Genomic DNA, 13,972 nt, shown 5'->3' with positions numbered 1-13,972 from the left:
ATTTACGACCGTATAAAGCCTCATAAGGCGCCATCTTAATACTTGATTGAAAGCTATTGTTGTAAGCGAATTCAATCAAAGGCAAATATCCTTCCCATGAACCACTAAACTCAAGGATGCAACATCTCAACATATCCTCAAGGATTTGAATTATCCGTTCGGATTGACCATCGGTTTGGGGATGAAAAGCAGTGCTAAAATGCAGCTTGGTACCCAAAGCCTCTTGCAATTTCTTCCAAAATCGCGATGTAAATCTTGGGTCTCTATCAAATACGATAGAAACAGGTACCCCATGCAATTGAACAATTTGGGAGACGTATAATTCTGCCAATTTATCGAGCGAAAAATTCGTGCGGACAAGGATAAAATGAGCAGACTTGGTCAGTCTATCAACAATGACCCAAATCGCATCTTTCTTACTTGCCGACACTGGTAATCCAGATATAAAATCCATTGTCACTCGATCCCATTTCCATTCAGGTATCATGATTGGCTGAAGTATTCCCGATGGCACTTAATGTTCCGCTTTCACTTGTTGACATATCAGACACCTTGAAACAAATTCAGAAATGTCTCGTTTCATACTGGGCCACCAAAATTGGCGTTTCAGGTTATTGTACATTCTAGTACTACCCGGGTGGATTGACATTCGACTACTGTGAGCCTCGCTCAAAATCATCGAAACAAGTTCTGAATTCCTTGGAATACATAATCGACCCTTGAACTTCAAGCAGTCATTGTCGTCAATCTGAAATTCCGATTCTTCATCCGAAACACATTCGGCTCACTTAGCGACCAATTCAGCGTCGACCTTCTGAGATTCAAGTATTTGATGAATCAATAACGATTTGGCCCCTAATTCGACTACTAGCACCTCCTCGGGTGAAACGGATAAATGAGCATCCATCGCTCTCAAGGCAGACAGTGCCTTGCGACTTAAAGCATCGGCCACCACGTTGGCCTTTCCCAGGTGATACTCAATGATGAGTTCATAGTCTTTCAACAACTCAAGCCAACGTCTTTGTCGTAGGTTTAAATCTCCTTGAGTCATCAAATATTTGAAACTCTTGTGGTCCGAATAAATATGACACCTTTCTCCAAACAAGCAATGCCGTCATATTTTCAAGGCGAACACTATGGCTGCTAGTTCAAGGTCATGGGTCGGATAGTTTCTCTCATGCGGCTTTAGTTGTCTCGACGCGTAAGCCACAACTCGACCTTCTTGCATCAACACACAACCTAACCCAAGCAAGGATGCGTCACTGTATATGAGGAACTCTTTACCGGACTCCAGCTGTACTAGTACCGGGGCCTCGGTTAAACAGGTTTTTTAGTCGATCGAAACTTTCTTGACAGCGTTCCGACCACTCGAACTTAACATCTTTTGGAGTAGTTTCATCATCGATGCAGCTATCATCGAAAAACCCTTCACAAATCGTCGATAGTATCCGCAAGCCCCAAAAAGCTCCTAACTTCGTAACATTCCTTGGAGGTTTCCAATCGACTATGGCCGAATTTTGTTTGGGTCCACCCTGACACACCGATCGGACACCACGTGCCCCAAAAAGCTAACCTCTCTCAACCAAAATTCACATTTATCGAACTTTGCGTATAATCGCTTATCTCATAAAATTTGCAACACTAGCCTCAGGTGTTCAAATGTTCGATTTCATCTCTCGAATAGACCAAAATGTCATTGATAAATACAACTACGAACCGATCCAAGTATGGCCTGAAAATTCTATTCATTAAATCCATAAATACCGCAGGGGCATTAGTGAGCCCAAACGGCATCACCAAGAATTCGTAGTGACCGTACCTCGTTCGAAAAGCGGTTTTGGGTACGTCTGATTCTCGGACCCTCAACTGATAGTACCCCGACCTCAAATCTATTTTTTGAGAACACTGAGGCTCCCTTTAATTGATCAAACAAATCGTCAATTCGTGGCAACAGATATTTATTCTTTATCGTCACTTTATTGAGTTGACAATAGTCGATTCACAACCTCATGGTTCCGTCCTTCTTTTTCACAAACAATACTGGTGCGCCCTATGGAGAAAAACTCGATCGAGCGAAACCTCTATCCGTCAACTCTTGCAATTGAACTTTCAATTCCTTTAATTTCATTAATGCCATACGATACGGGGCTATTGAGATCGGCGTAGTACCCGGTACAGCTTCGATGCCGAATTCCACTTCTCGAACCGGTGGCAATCTCGGTAACTCCTCAGGAAAAACATCTGAATACTCACAAACCACTTGTACCGATTCGAGTTTCCTTTCCGTCTCTTTACTTTCAAACACATACGCAAGGTATGTTTCACACCCCTTTTTCATGTACCTCCGAGCGGTCATAGAAGATACTATCGCTGGCACTCCTTTTAAATCAGTAGACTCGACTCGGACTACCTCATTATTCGCACTCCTCAAATCAATGGTCTTCCTTTTGCAGTCCACCACTGCATCATGTACGGTCAGCCAATCCATACCAAGAATAACATCGAATTCATCAAATGGTAGAAGCATCAGATCGGCCGAAAAACAGGATTCTCGAATTATTAGGGGGCATCTCTTGCACATTTTATCAACGAGTACGTATTGACCCAAAGGGTTTGACACTCGAATTACGAACTCAGTAGACTCAACAGGTAGAGTCTTACTGGATGCTAAAGTTTCACATACATATGAATGAGTAGAGCCGGGGTCAATCAATGTAATCACACTAGTATCAAAGAGGGTAAAAGTACCATGATAACGTCGGGGAGGATGCCTCCTCTCGTGCGCGGATGGCATATGCTCTAGCAGGAGCACGGGTCTCGTATCGAACAGCCGTATCAGTGGCTCCTCTCTGATTACCACCCCTACCTCCTGAAATCCTCGGGGGTCTACCTCTAGCCGTCGCCCCACTATATCTTGCACCTTGCATCTTATTCTCCTCATCTAGCTCCGTGCAATCTCTAATGAAGTGGTCCTTCGAACCACATCCGTAACAGGCCCTATTAACAGACTTACCCCAACATTCACCTAGGTGTCGTCTTCCACATTGGGGGCATTCAGGTTTCTCTTGACGATTATTGCCCACACTACTACCGAAGTAGCTCGGGGGTCCGTCGATGGTCGGGCTCTGATGGAAATTCCCGCAGTCGCCCTTGATTTACTAGTGTCCTCCCTGAATTTCTTTACGGTCGAGAACGGAGCTTTACTCGTTGATCTTTTACGGTAATCTCTTGCTTCAAATTCAGCCTTCTTCTTCTCCTTCCCAAGTTCTTCCGCCTTGCAGGCTCGTTCGACTAGTGTCACGAACTCCTTTATCTCCAAAATTCCCACTAGTAACTTTAACTCTTCATTCAATCCTTCTTCAAATCTTTTGCACATAGCAACCTCATCAGCCACACACTCCGAGCATACCGACTAAGTCTTACGAACTCATGTTCGATTCGAGATCTGATCATCCGCCTTGCTTGAGCTCTACAAATTCCTTACGCTCGATCGATGAACCGTTGACTAATATATTTCTTCCGAAATTCGTTTGAAAGAAATCCCAAGTAACTTGTTCCTTTGGGACTATGGAAATCAAGGTCCTCCACCAATAGTAGGTGAGTCTCGCAACAAAGAAATAGCACACTTAAGACATTCATCGGTGTGCATGATAGTTCATCAAACACTCTAATGGTGTTATCAAGCGAACTTCGGCCCTTCGGCATCATCGGTAACTATGGCCTTAAACTCCTTGGCCCCACGCTTCCTAATCAAGTCCACGGTGGTTTACTCACCTCACGGGATCAAGAATCGATGGCATTACGGGCTCTTGGGGTGGATTATTTAAATTCGGGAATGGTTGGACAGCCGGATTGGTTCGGGCATATTGCGCGACCCACTCATTCATCATGGTGAAGAAGGCTTGTTTCGCCCCTTCATTTTGATTATTCGCGGATGACTGAGGTCAACAGGCGGTGTCCCTTGCGCGGGAGCAGCCGCTACACCTTCAACGTCATCCGCCAAGGGTCTCTCTACCTCGGGTTCCATTTGCTAATCACAACAAAAATTTCAACCGTCAGAAGTCATCACATTTTTAAGCACTAACAATTTGGCATGTATAGCTAGACTCACACGCTCTATGGTAGTCCTAGAACCGACTAAACCTGGCTCTGATACCAATAAAATTGTAACACCCCGATCCCGAGACCATCACCGGTGTCGGACACGAGGGGTTAACAAGCCAAGTCCACATATTTTGCCCACCAATTTGACATTTCCAGTCGGGCTGGAAAACTGCGTCACTGTCACCTTAAAAATCATATCTCGAGTTTCAAAACTCGGAAACTGGTTTCGTAAATTTTCCCTGAATTTAGACTCATATATCCATCCATGCATTTATTTCTAGAATTTTTTTGTCGGGCCAATTGGTACAGTTTATTAGTTAAAGTCACCCATGTTACAGGGATCGACTGCTCTGACCTTCGCGCGTTACAACTTGAATATCTCTCTGTACAGGGATTTAATACTGGTGCCGTTTGTTTCTAATGAAACTAGACTCAAAATGGAATCTTCCCATATAAGGCATGACTCCTAATTCTTTCTGGATAATTTATAGTAAAATTTTAAAGTTGCGATAGGGGACCCAGAAACCATTCTGGCTCTGTCTCACAATAGCTTTAATATCTCTTAACAAGTAACTCCTATGACCATTTCGTTTCTTCCATATGAAAATAGACTCATCAAGGTTCATTTACATAATTTATTCACTATTTAATTCTACTTCTTCTATTTTTAGTGATTTTTCAATCTCGTCTCACTGCTGCTGTCCGCAACAGTTACTGCAGTAGACTATGCCAATTTCATGAATCTTTCCTTGGCCTTAATCCTCCATCATACATGACACAAATTATGGCCACCTTATCAAAATTAAAGTTTCTAAGACTCGTGGCTATAGGTTCAAGCATCCCACTCGACGACCACATAGGCCATTTTCACATGGCTTAAAGTTTACAACCCACATCAACAAAACATAATAGCCTATACATGCCAAATGTTCTTCAACAACGAAGACAATACCACAAGATTTCCAGCCGGTGTGATGACTTCAACGACGGTTCCGAGCACGCAGCAGTACGAGTCCAAGAGACCTAAAATGGGTGACAAGAAAAACACCGAGTGAGTTTATAACTCAGTAAGTCATAAGCATTCAACAATCATCCATTGATAAAGTTATCACAACATGAACAATAGACGAGGCTAGGTACTCATCCATATTGAAGCTATACCATAAATCCTCGGACCTTTCGGTTCAATCTCATACCAAGTCATACATCCACATTTCATATTCTATACAACAAGATATTTGAGGCATTTTCACACACTAACTCATTTCCACCATAATCATACAATTTCAATCATCACATAGATTTAAGGCTTACCAAGTTCAACCCCGAGCATGAACGTATTTTCTATTCGCCTTGAGCTCAAGGTACTTACCCGATCCGCTGTCCGGATTAGCTCGATGATGTCGCACACTCAGTGCCAATTGTAATGCAAGAGCATATAGTGAATCCGCACACTTAGTGCTATATGTATTCAACTCGCACACTTAGTGCTATATAATCAAACTCGCACACTTAGTGCTGTACAATTTAAACCCGCACACTTAGTGCCATACCCTTCGAGCTCGCACACCCAAAGGTCAGTATATTTCCAGCATGCACACTTAGTGCCATATATTTCCAGCATGCACACTTAGTGCCAATCTCGTCACCGTACACACGTATTGCCCAAGACACTTAGTGCCGAAAGCAACTTTCTACACATTTCACTATTTCTTTTACATTCAACAAATGTCATCACTCCATACACATACATTTCATTTATATATATATATATATATCATCCCATTAAGCACAATTGCATAGATTTTTACAATCATTTAAGCAATATCAAATATATGCTTAATGACTTACCTTATATTGGATGAAACGATTTCCAATCGACTACTCGATTATCTTTGTTTTGCCTTTGTTTGATTCTCCCCTTTTGATGTCTTGATTTCCTAGTATAAATACATTTAGTAGTTAAAATTCTTGCTGGATACTTATGTGTATAATTTAATGGTTTTCACTCCATTCACAACTATCCTTGTTCAAAATATCAAAACCTTAGCCAACATTCAATTAATGCATCAAGGCCGAATGTATTATCACTATTAAGGTAATCTAGTCTCAAGTATTTTCAATTCTAATGTACAACATCTCAAATTCCCATGACCGATCACACCTATTCTTACTTTTCAATATTCGAAATATTCAAAATCACATCTTAAACACAATAGTCATGGACAATGCCGAATCCTCAAGTGTTTGAACATAAATTATTTTACTAATATAAACATTCACGAATCATATTCATAGGAAGACCAATTTCTTTCCATAGCACATTCATCATCCATACTTAGATGAAACAACCAAAATCCCTTCCTTTATACCCTAGCCGAATGCTCCAATCATCCATACAAATTACAAATTTTTGCATGGCTAAGTAGAAGCCATTTAACATGCAAGAAAAAAATAATCATAGGAGAAGAATTTATCATTCTAAGTAAGCTCCTATCTCCAACACTTAATCATTTGGCATTTTGCCTAGACACACACAAGAAATCTCAACTTCCTTGACCTTACCAAGAGTGCATCCACCATTCAACTTAGCATATTACAAAACCAAATCAACAAATTCAATGCTTACCTCCTAGTAGCCAAGATGCTTGCCGAATTGACCTAGGTAATCTTCCTTCCTTTCATTTTTTTTCTCAAGAACAACCAAAAGAATGAACAATGAATGAACAAAACCTTTTTCTTTTCTTTTCTTTCTCTCTAGCTACGGCACAATGGGGGCATCCATGCTCATTTTTTTTTTTCATTTCTTTAATGCTAGTTTTTATTTTATGGCTTCCTACATACACCACTAGCAAAACATGTTGGAAACATGTTTCCTTTGCCCATAATCTTGTCATGGCCGCCACTCACCTTAGGAAAGGGGTTATTTGACATGCAAGGACAACCATTTTCCCACATGTATTAATAGGCCACCTTACATTTGCCTAGCACATTTTTAAATTTTCTCACATAAGTCCTATTTGATAAAATTCACTTACAATTAAGAAAATCCAAACATTCAATTTTTCACACATTCATATTCACATATTCTAGACAATAAATATTACGTTAGAACATTTCGGTGACTCGGTTTAGCGGTCCCGAAACCACTTCCCGACTAGGGTCAATTTTGGGCTGTCACAGTGGCCATAATTTGTGTCATGTATGGTGGATGATTAAGGCCAAGGGAAAATTCATAAAATTGGCATAGTCTACTGCAGTAACTGTTGCGGACAGCAGCAGTGAGATGAGATTGAAAAATCACTAAAAATAGTATAAGTAGAATTAAATAGTGAGTAAATTATGGAACTGAACCTTGATGAATCTATTTTTATATGGACGAAACGAAACGACCATATGAGCAGTATACTGAGAAATATTAAAGTTCTCGTGCGACAGGGCCAGAACGGTTTCTGGGTCCCCTGTCACGACTTTGAAAATTTATCATAAATTATCCAGAAAGAATTAGGAGTCATGCCTTATATGTACAGATTCCATTTTGAGTCTAGTTTCATTAGAAACAAACGGCACCATTATTAAAGCCCTGTACCGAGAGATATCTAAGTTGTAACGCGCGAAGGTCAGAGCAGTCGATCCCTGTAACATGGGTGACTTTAACTAATAAACTGTACCAATTGGCCCAACCAAAAATTCTAAAAATAAATCCATGGATGGGTATATGAGTCTAAATTCAGGGAAAATTTACGAAACCAGTTTCCGAGTTTTGAAACTCGAGATATGATTTTTAAGGCGACTGTGACGCAGTTTTCCAGCCTGACTGGTAATGTCAAATTGGTTGGTATCTAGAGAGGATTTGGCGTTAAACCCTCGTGTCCGACACGGCGTCGGTCACGAGTTAGGGTGTTACAATTTTATTGGTATCAGAGCTATGGTTTAGTCGGTTCTAGGACTACCATAGCGCGTGTGAGTCTAGCTATACATGCCAAATTGTTAGCACTTAATAATGTGATGACTTGACGGTTGGAATTTTTGTTTTAATTTGCAATGGAACCCGGTAGAGAGACCCTTGGCGGATGACGTTGAAAGTGTAGCGGCTGCTCTGCGCAAGGGACACCGCCTGTTGAGCCTCGATCATCCGCGAATAATCAAAATGAAGGCGAAACAAGCCTTCTTCACCATGATGAATGAGTGGGTCGCGCAATATGCCCGAACCAACCCGGCTGTCCAACCATTCCCGAATTTAAATACTCCACCCCAAGAGCCCGCAATGCCTCCGATTCATCGATCCCGTGAGGCTGAGTAAACCACCGTGGACTTGATTAGGAAGCGTGGGGAGGAGTTCAAGGCCATAGTTACCGATGATGCCGAAAAGGCCGAGTTCGCTCGATAACACCATTAGAGTGTTAGATGAACTGTCATGCACACCGATGAATGTCTTAAGTGTGCTATATCCTTGTTGAGACTCACTTACTATTGGTGGAGGACTTTAATTTCCATAGTCCCAAATGAACGAGTTACTTGGGATTTCTTCCAATCCAATTTCAAAGAAATACATTAGTCAACAGTTCATCGATCGAAGCGTAAGGAATTCTTGGAACTCAAGCAAGGCGGATGATCAGATCTCAATACTGAACATGAGTTCGTAAGACTTAGTCGGTATGCTCGGAGTGTGTGCTGATGAGGTTGCGATGTGCAAAAGATTTGAAGAAGGATTGAATGAAGAGTTAAAGTTACTAGTGGGAATTTTGGAGATAAAGGAGTTCGTGACACTAGTCGAACGAGCCCGCAAGGCGGAAGAACTTGGGAAGGAGAAGAAGAAGGCTGAAATTGAAGCAAGAGATTACCGTAAAAGATCGACGAGTAAAGCTCCGTTCTCTACTGTAAAGAGGTTCGGGAGGACACCAAGAAGTCGAGGACGATCATGCGGAATTTCCATTAGAGCCCGACCATTGACGGACTCCCGAGCTACTTCAGTAGCTAGTGTGGGCAATAATCGTCAAGAGAGACTGAATGCCCCCAATGTGGAAGACGACACCTAGGTGAATGTTGGGGTAAGTCATTAATAGGGTCTGTTATGGATACGGTTCAAGGACCACCTCATTAGAGATTGCACGGAGCTAGATGAGAGGAATAAGACGCAAGGTGCAAGACCTAGTGGAACGACGGTGGAGGTAGGCCCCGAGAATCTCTCGGAGGTAGGAGTGGTAATCGAGAGGAGCCTCTAATACGGCTGTCCGATCCGAGACCCGTGCTCTGCTAGAGCATATGCCATCCAGCAGCACGAGAGGAGGCATCCTCCCCGACGTCATCACTAGTACTTTTACTCTCTTTGATACTAGTGTGATTGCATTGATTGACCCGGCTCTACTCATTCATATGTATGTGAAACCTTAGCATCCAAGAAGACTCTACCGTTGAGTCTCTCAATTAAATATTTCAGTGTCAAACCCTTTGGGTCAATACGTACTAGTTGATAAAGTGTGCAAGAGATGCCCCTAATAATTCGAGAATCTCTTTTCCGCCAACTGATGCTTCTACCATTTGATGAATTGATGTAATTCTTGGTATGGATTGGCTGACCGTACATGATGCAGTGGTGGACTGCAAAAGGAAAACCATTGATTTGAGGAGTGCAAATAACGAGGTAGTCCGAGTCGAGTCTACTGATTTAAAAGGAGTGCCACGATAATATCTTCTATGACCGCTCGGAGATATGTGAAAAGGGGTGTGAAACATACCTTGCGTATGTGTTTGGAAGTAAAGAGACGGAAAGGAAACTCGAATCGGTACCAATGGTTTGTGAGTATTCAGATGTTTTTCCGAGGAGTTACCGGATTGCCACCGGTTCGAGAAGTGGAATTCGCATCGGTTGTACCGTACTACGCCGATTTCAATAGCCCCGTGTCGTATGGCATTAACGGAATTAAAGGAATTGAAGGTTCAATTGCAAGAATTGACGGATAGAGGTTTCGCTCGACCGAGTTTTTCTCCATGGGGCGCACCGTATTGTTTGTGAAGAAGAAGGACGGAACCATGAGGTTGTGCATCGACTATCGTCAACTCAATAAAGTGACGATAAAGAATAAATATCCATTGCCACGAATTGACGATTTGTTTGACCAATTAAAGGGAGCCTCGGTGTTTTCAAAGATAGATTTGAGGTCGGGGTACTATCAGTTGAGGGTCCGAGAATCGGACATACCCAAAACCGCTTTGAGAACGAGGTACGGTCACTACGAATTCTTGGTGATGCCGTTTGGGCTCACTAATGCCCCTGCGGTGTTTATGGATTTAATGAATAGAATTTTTAGGCCATACTTGGATCGGTTCGTAATTGTATTTATCGATGACATTTTGGTCTATTCGAGAGATGAAACTGAACATGCCGAACACCTAAGGCTAGTGTTGCAAATCCTACGAGATAAGCAGTTATACGCAAAGTTCAGTAAATGTGAATTTTGGTTGAAAGAGGTTAGCTTTTTGGGGCACGTGGTGTCCGCATCGGGTGTCGTGGTGGACCCGAACAAAATTTCGCCATAGTCAATTGGAAACCTCAAGGAATGTTATCGAAGTTAGGAGCTTTTGGGGCTTGCGGTTACTACCGACGGTTTGTAAAGGATTCTCGATGATGGCCACACCCATGACAAAACCGCTTGAAAAGATGTCAAATTTGAATGGACGGAAAAGTGTCGAAAAGTTTCGACCAATTGAAAACCCATTTGACTAAAGCTCCAGGTTCTAGTACAGCCGAATCGGCAAAGAGTTTGTCATCTATAGTGATGCCTCCCTACTTGGGTTAGGTTGCGTATTGATGCAAGAAGGTCGAGTTGTGGCCTATCGTCGAGACAATTAAAGCCACATGAGAAAAATTATCCAACCCATGATCTCGAATTGGCTGCCATCGTGTTCGCCTTGAAGATATGGCGACATTACTTATTTGGTGAGAAGTGCCATGTGTATTCGGATCACAAAAGTCTCAAATATTTGATGACTCAGAGAGACTTAAATCTGGGACAAAGACGATGGTCAATCCGAACGGATAATTCAAATACTCGAGGATATGTTGAGATGTTGCATCCTTGAGTTTAGTGGTGCATGGGAAGGGTATTTACCTTTGGTTGAATTCGCTTACAACAATAGCTTTCAATCAAGTATCAAGATGACGCCTTACGAGGCTTTATACGGTCGTAAATGCCGTACCCCATTATTCTGGACTGAACTTAGTGAAGGAAAAATCTTCGGGGTTGATTTGGTTAAGGATGCCGAGCAAAAAGTTCGAGTAATTCGTGAAAGTTTGAAAGTCGCCGGATCGCCAAAAGTCGATGCGGATTTGAAAAGAAAAGATATTGAATATCGGGTTGGAGACAAGGTATTTCTCAAAGTCTCACCACGAAGAAAGTGCTTAGATTTGGCCGTAGGGCAAATTGAGCCCGAGGTTCATCGGGCCATATGAGATATCCGAACGAGTCGGTCCATCGCGTATCGTTTGATTTTTCCCCGAGCTCGAAAAGATTCACAATGTTTTCATGTCTCGATGCTTGACGATATAGGTCTGATCCATCGCACGTAATTGCTCCATCCGAGATTGAGATTCACCTAATTTGAGCTATGAAGAGGAACTGGTTCGCATTATGATGCGTGAAGTAAAAGAGTTGCGCAATAAGAAAATCCCATTAGTGAAGGTGTTGTGGCATAAACACGAATTGAAGAAGCCACTTGGGAACTCGAGGACTCTATGAAAGAGCGATACCCGAGCCTATTTATCGTAAGATTTTCGGGACGAAAATTTCTTAAGTGGGGAGAGTTGTGACACCCAAAATTGACCCTAGTCGGAAAGTGGTTTCGGGACCACAAAACCGAGTCATAAAAATAATTAATTGTTATATTCTATGCTTATTGTGTGTGTACATGCACATGTGGAAGTTTCATTCTCTAATTTTACCAATTGTATGAGAAATTATTAAATAGGGATCAATGTGAGACATGGTGAAATATGATAGGCTAGTTTTAAATGGCTTATTAGTGCATGTTAACACAAAGGTGGACTTGCATGTCAAATTGCCCAATTTATTAATGGTGGCGCCAAGATGGGATATTGATGGGCAATATATATGTTTAATTAGATTTTAATAATAAGGAATGGGTCATTGGAGATAAAATAATGTTAGTAAAAGAAGAAAAAGAAAAAAAAAAAGAATGCTCATCTTTTCTCCATTGCCGTGACTTGAAGGAGGAAGAAGAATGGAATTCTTTGGTTCATGATTTGGCTTGGATGATGCTTAGGAAGAGGTAAGCACTTTGAAATCCTTGGAAATTTAGGTATAAATGAGGTGATTAGTTCAAGTTCTACTCATTTCATGGATTAAATTTTGTTGTTTGGAGGTTTGATATTCGCCAAGTAGTTGAAGCTCTTGGTACATATGTTTTTTTCTTTTGAAGGTTGAAATTGGTTTGTTCATAAGGGGGGGGTGCCGAATGTGGCCATCGAAGGGTCTTAATGAACAATATATGTAGCTTTGGTTTATAACATTCGGTTAAGGAATGTTGTGTGCTAGCAAGTTTGGTTTAATATTAGATGTAAACCACTTTGTATTTGATGAATTGAAGAAAATAGTGAAGGGCAAATTAAAAAGATGTTGAATGAATTTTTGGCTTAGTTGAGCTTAAGCATTCGGTCAATTATGGGCATTGTTGTAACCTAATTGTAATTTGCAACTCTTAATTTTGAGATGTGAAGCTATGCTAGAAGAGAAAAGAAAATTCGCCAAGTGTTCATGGGAGGAAACTATGTGCTTGAAAGAATAAAAGTGACACTATAATTGATAGTATAGGTATTCGCCATTCAATCAAGTGTATAGGTGATGTTAGATCAAATTTAGCACATTCGGCTATATAAGTATACCCATTTATGATATTGCCTTGATTGTATAAAATTGACTAAAATGGGTAATTAGTAAGGGTGGTTACCTAATATACGAATATGTATATGTGTATGTATGATTGGATTATTGGTAGTATGGTAATTGCATAAGGCTATTAGCGAATAGCTAAGAACGTAAGGTAGTAAGATAAAAATTTTACCATGTCGTTCCGTATGTCATAAGATCATTAAAATGTGGATACCAATATATGTACCAAAGCGGTTGAATGAGTTAATTTATTTGTTTAAGCTCAAGATCCTAAAGGAGAGGCATCCAACAAGGGAAATCGAAGATCATCGAGTAGCCGACTTGGAATTATTTACCCAAAGACAAGGTAAGTCATTAAGCACATATGTTTGATATTGCTTAAATGATTGGAAAATCTATGCAATTGTGTTTAATGGAATGCTATATATATATGTATAAATGAAATTGTATGTCTATGGAATGAGGATAATTGTTGAATGTAAAAGAAATAGTGGAATGTGTAGAAAGTTTGCTTTCGGCACTATGTGTGCTTGGCAATACGTGTGTATGGTGACGAGATTGGCACTAAGTGTGCGTGCTGGAAATATATGGCACTAAGTGTGCGTGCTGGAAATATATGGCACTAAGTGTGCGTGCTGGAAATATATGGCACTAAGTGTGCGTGTTGGAAATATTTGGCACTAAGTGTGCAAGCTGGAAAAATACTGACCTTGGGTGTGCGAGTTCGAGGGTATGGCAATCGTGTGCGAGCTTAAATTACGTGGCACTAAGTGTGCGAAATCGAGTAGTAAGCACTGTGTGCGTACTCTATATATATGGAGGGTGTGTCTCCATTGAATTGAGTATGGACAGCGGATCGGTAAGTACCTCGAGCTCATGACGAATAGAGAATTCGTTCATGCTTGGGGATTGAAATTGGTAAGCCTTAAATCTATGTGATGATTGAAATGTGTATGGTT

The sequence above is a fragment of the Gossypium arboreum genome, chromosome 7 (genome assembly GCF_025698485.1).
Source record: "Gossypium arboreum isolate Shixiya-1 chromosome 7, ASM2569848v2, whole genome shotgun sequence".
Lineage (NCBI taxonomy): Eukaryota > Viridiplantae > Streptophyta > Magnoliopsida > Malvales > Malvaceae > Gossypium > Gossypium arboreum.
The sequence above is the reverse complement of the archived record's forward strand: the minus strand, read 5'-3'. Positions refer to the sequence as shown.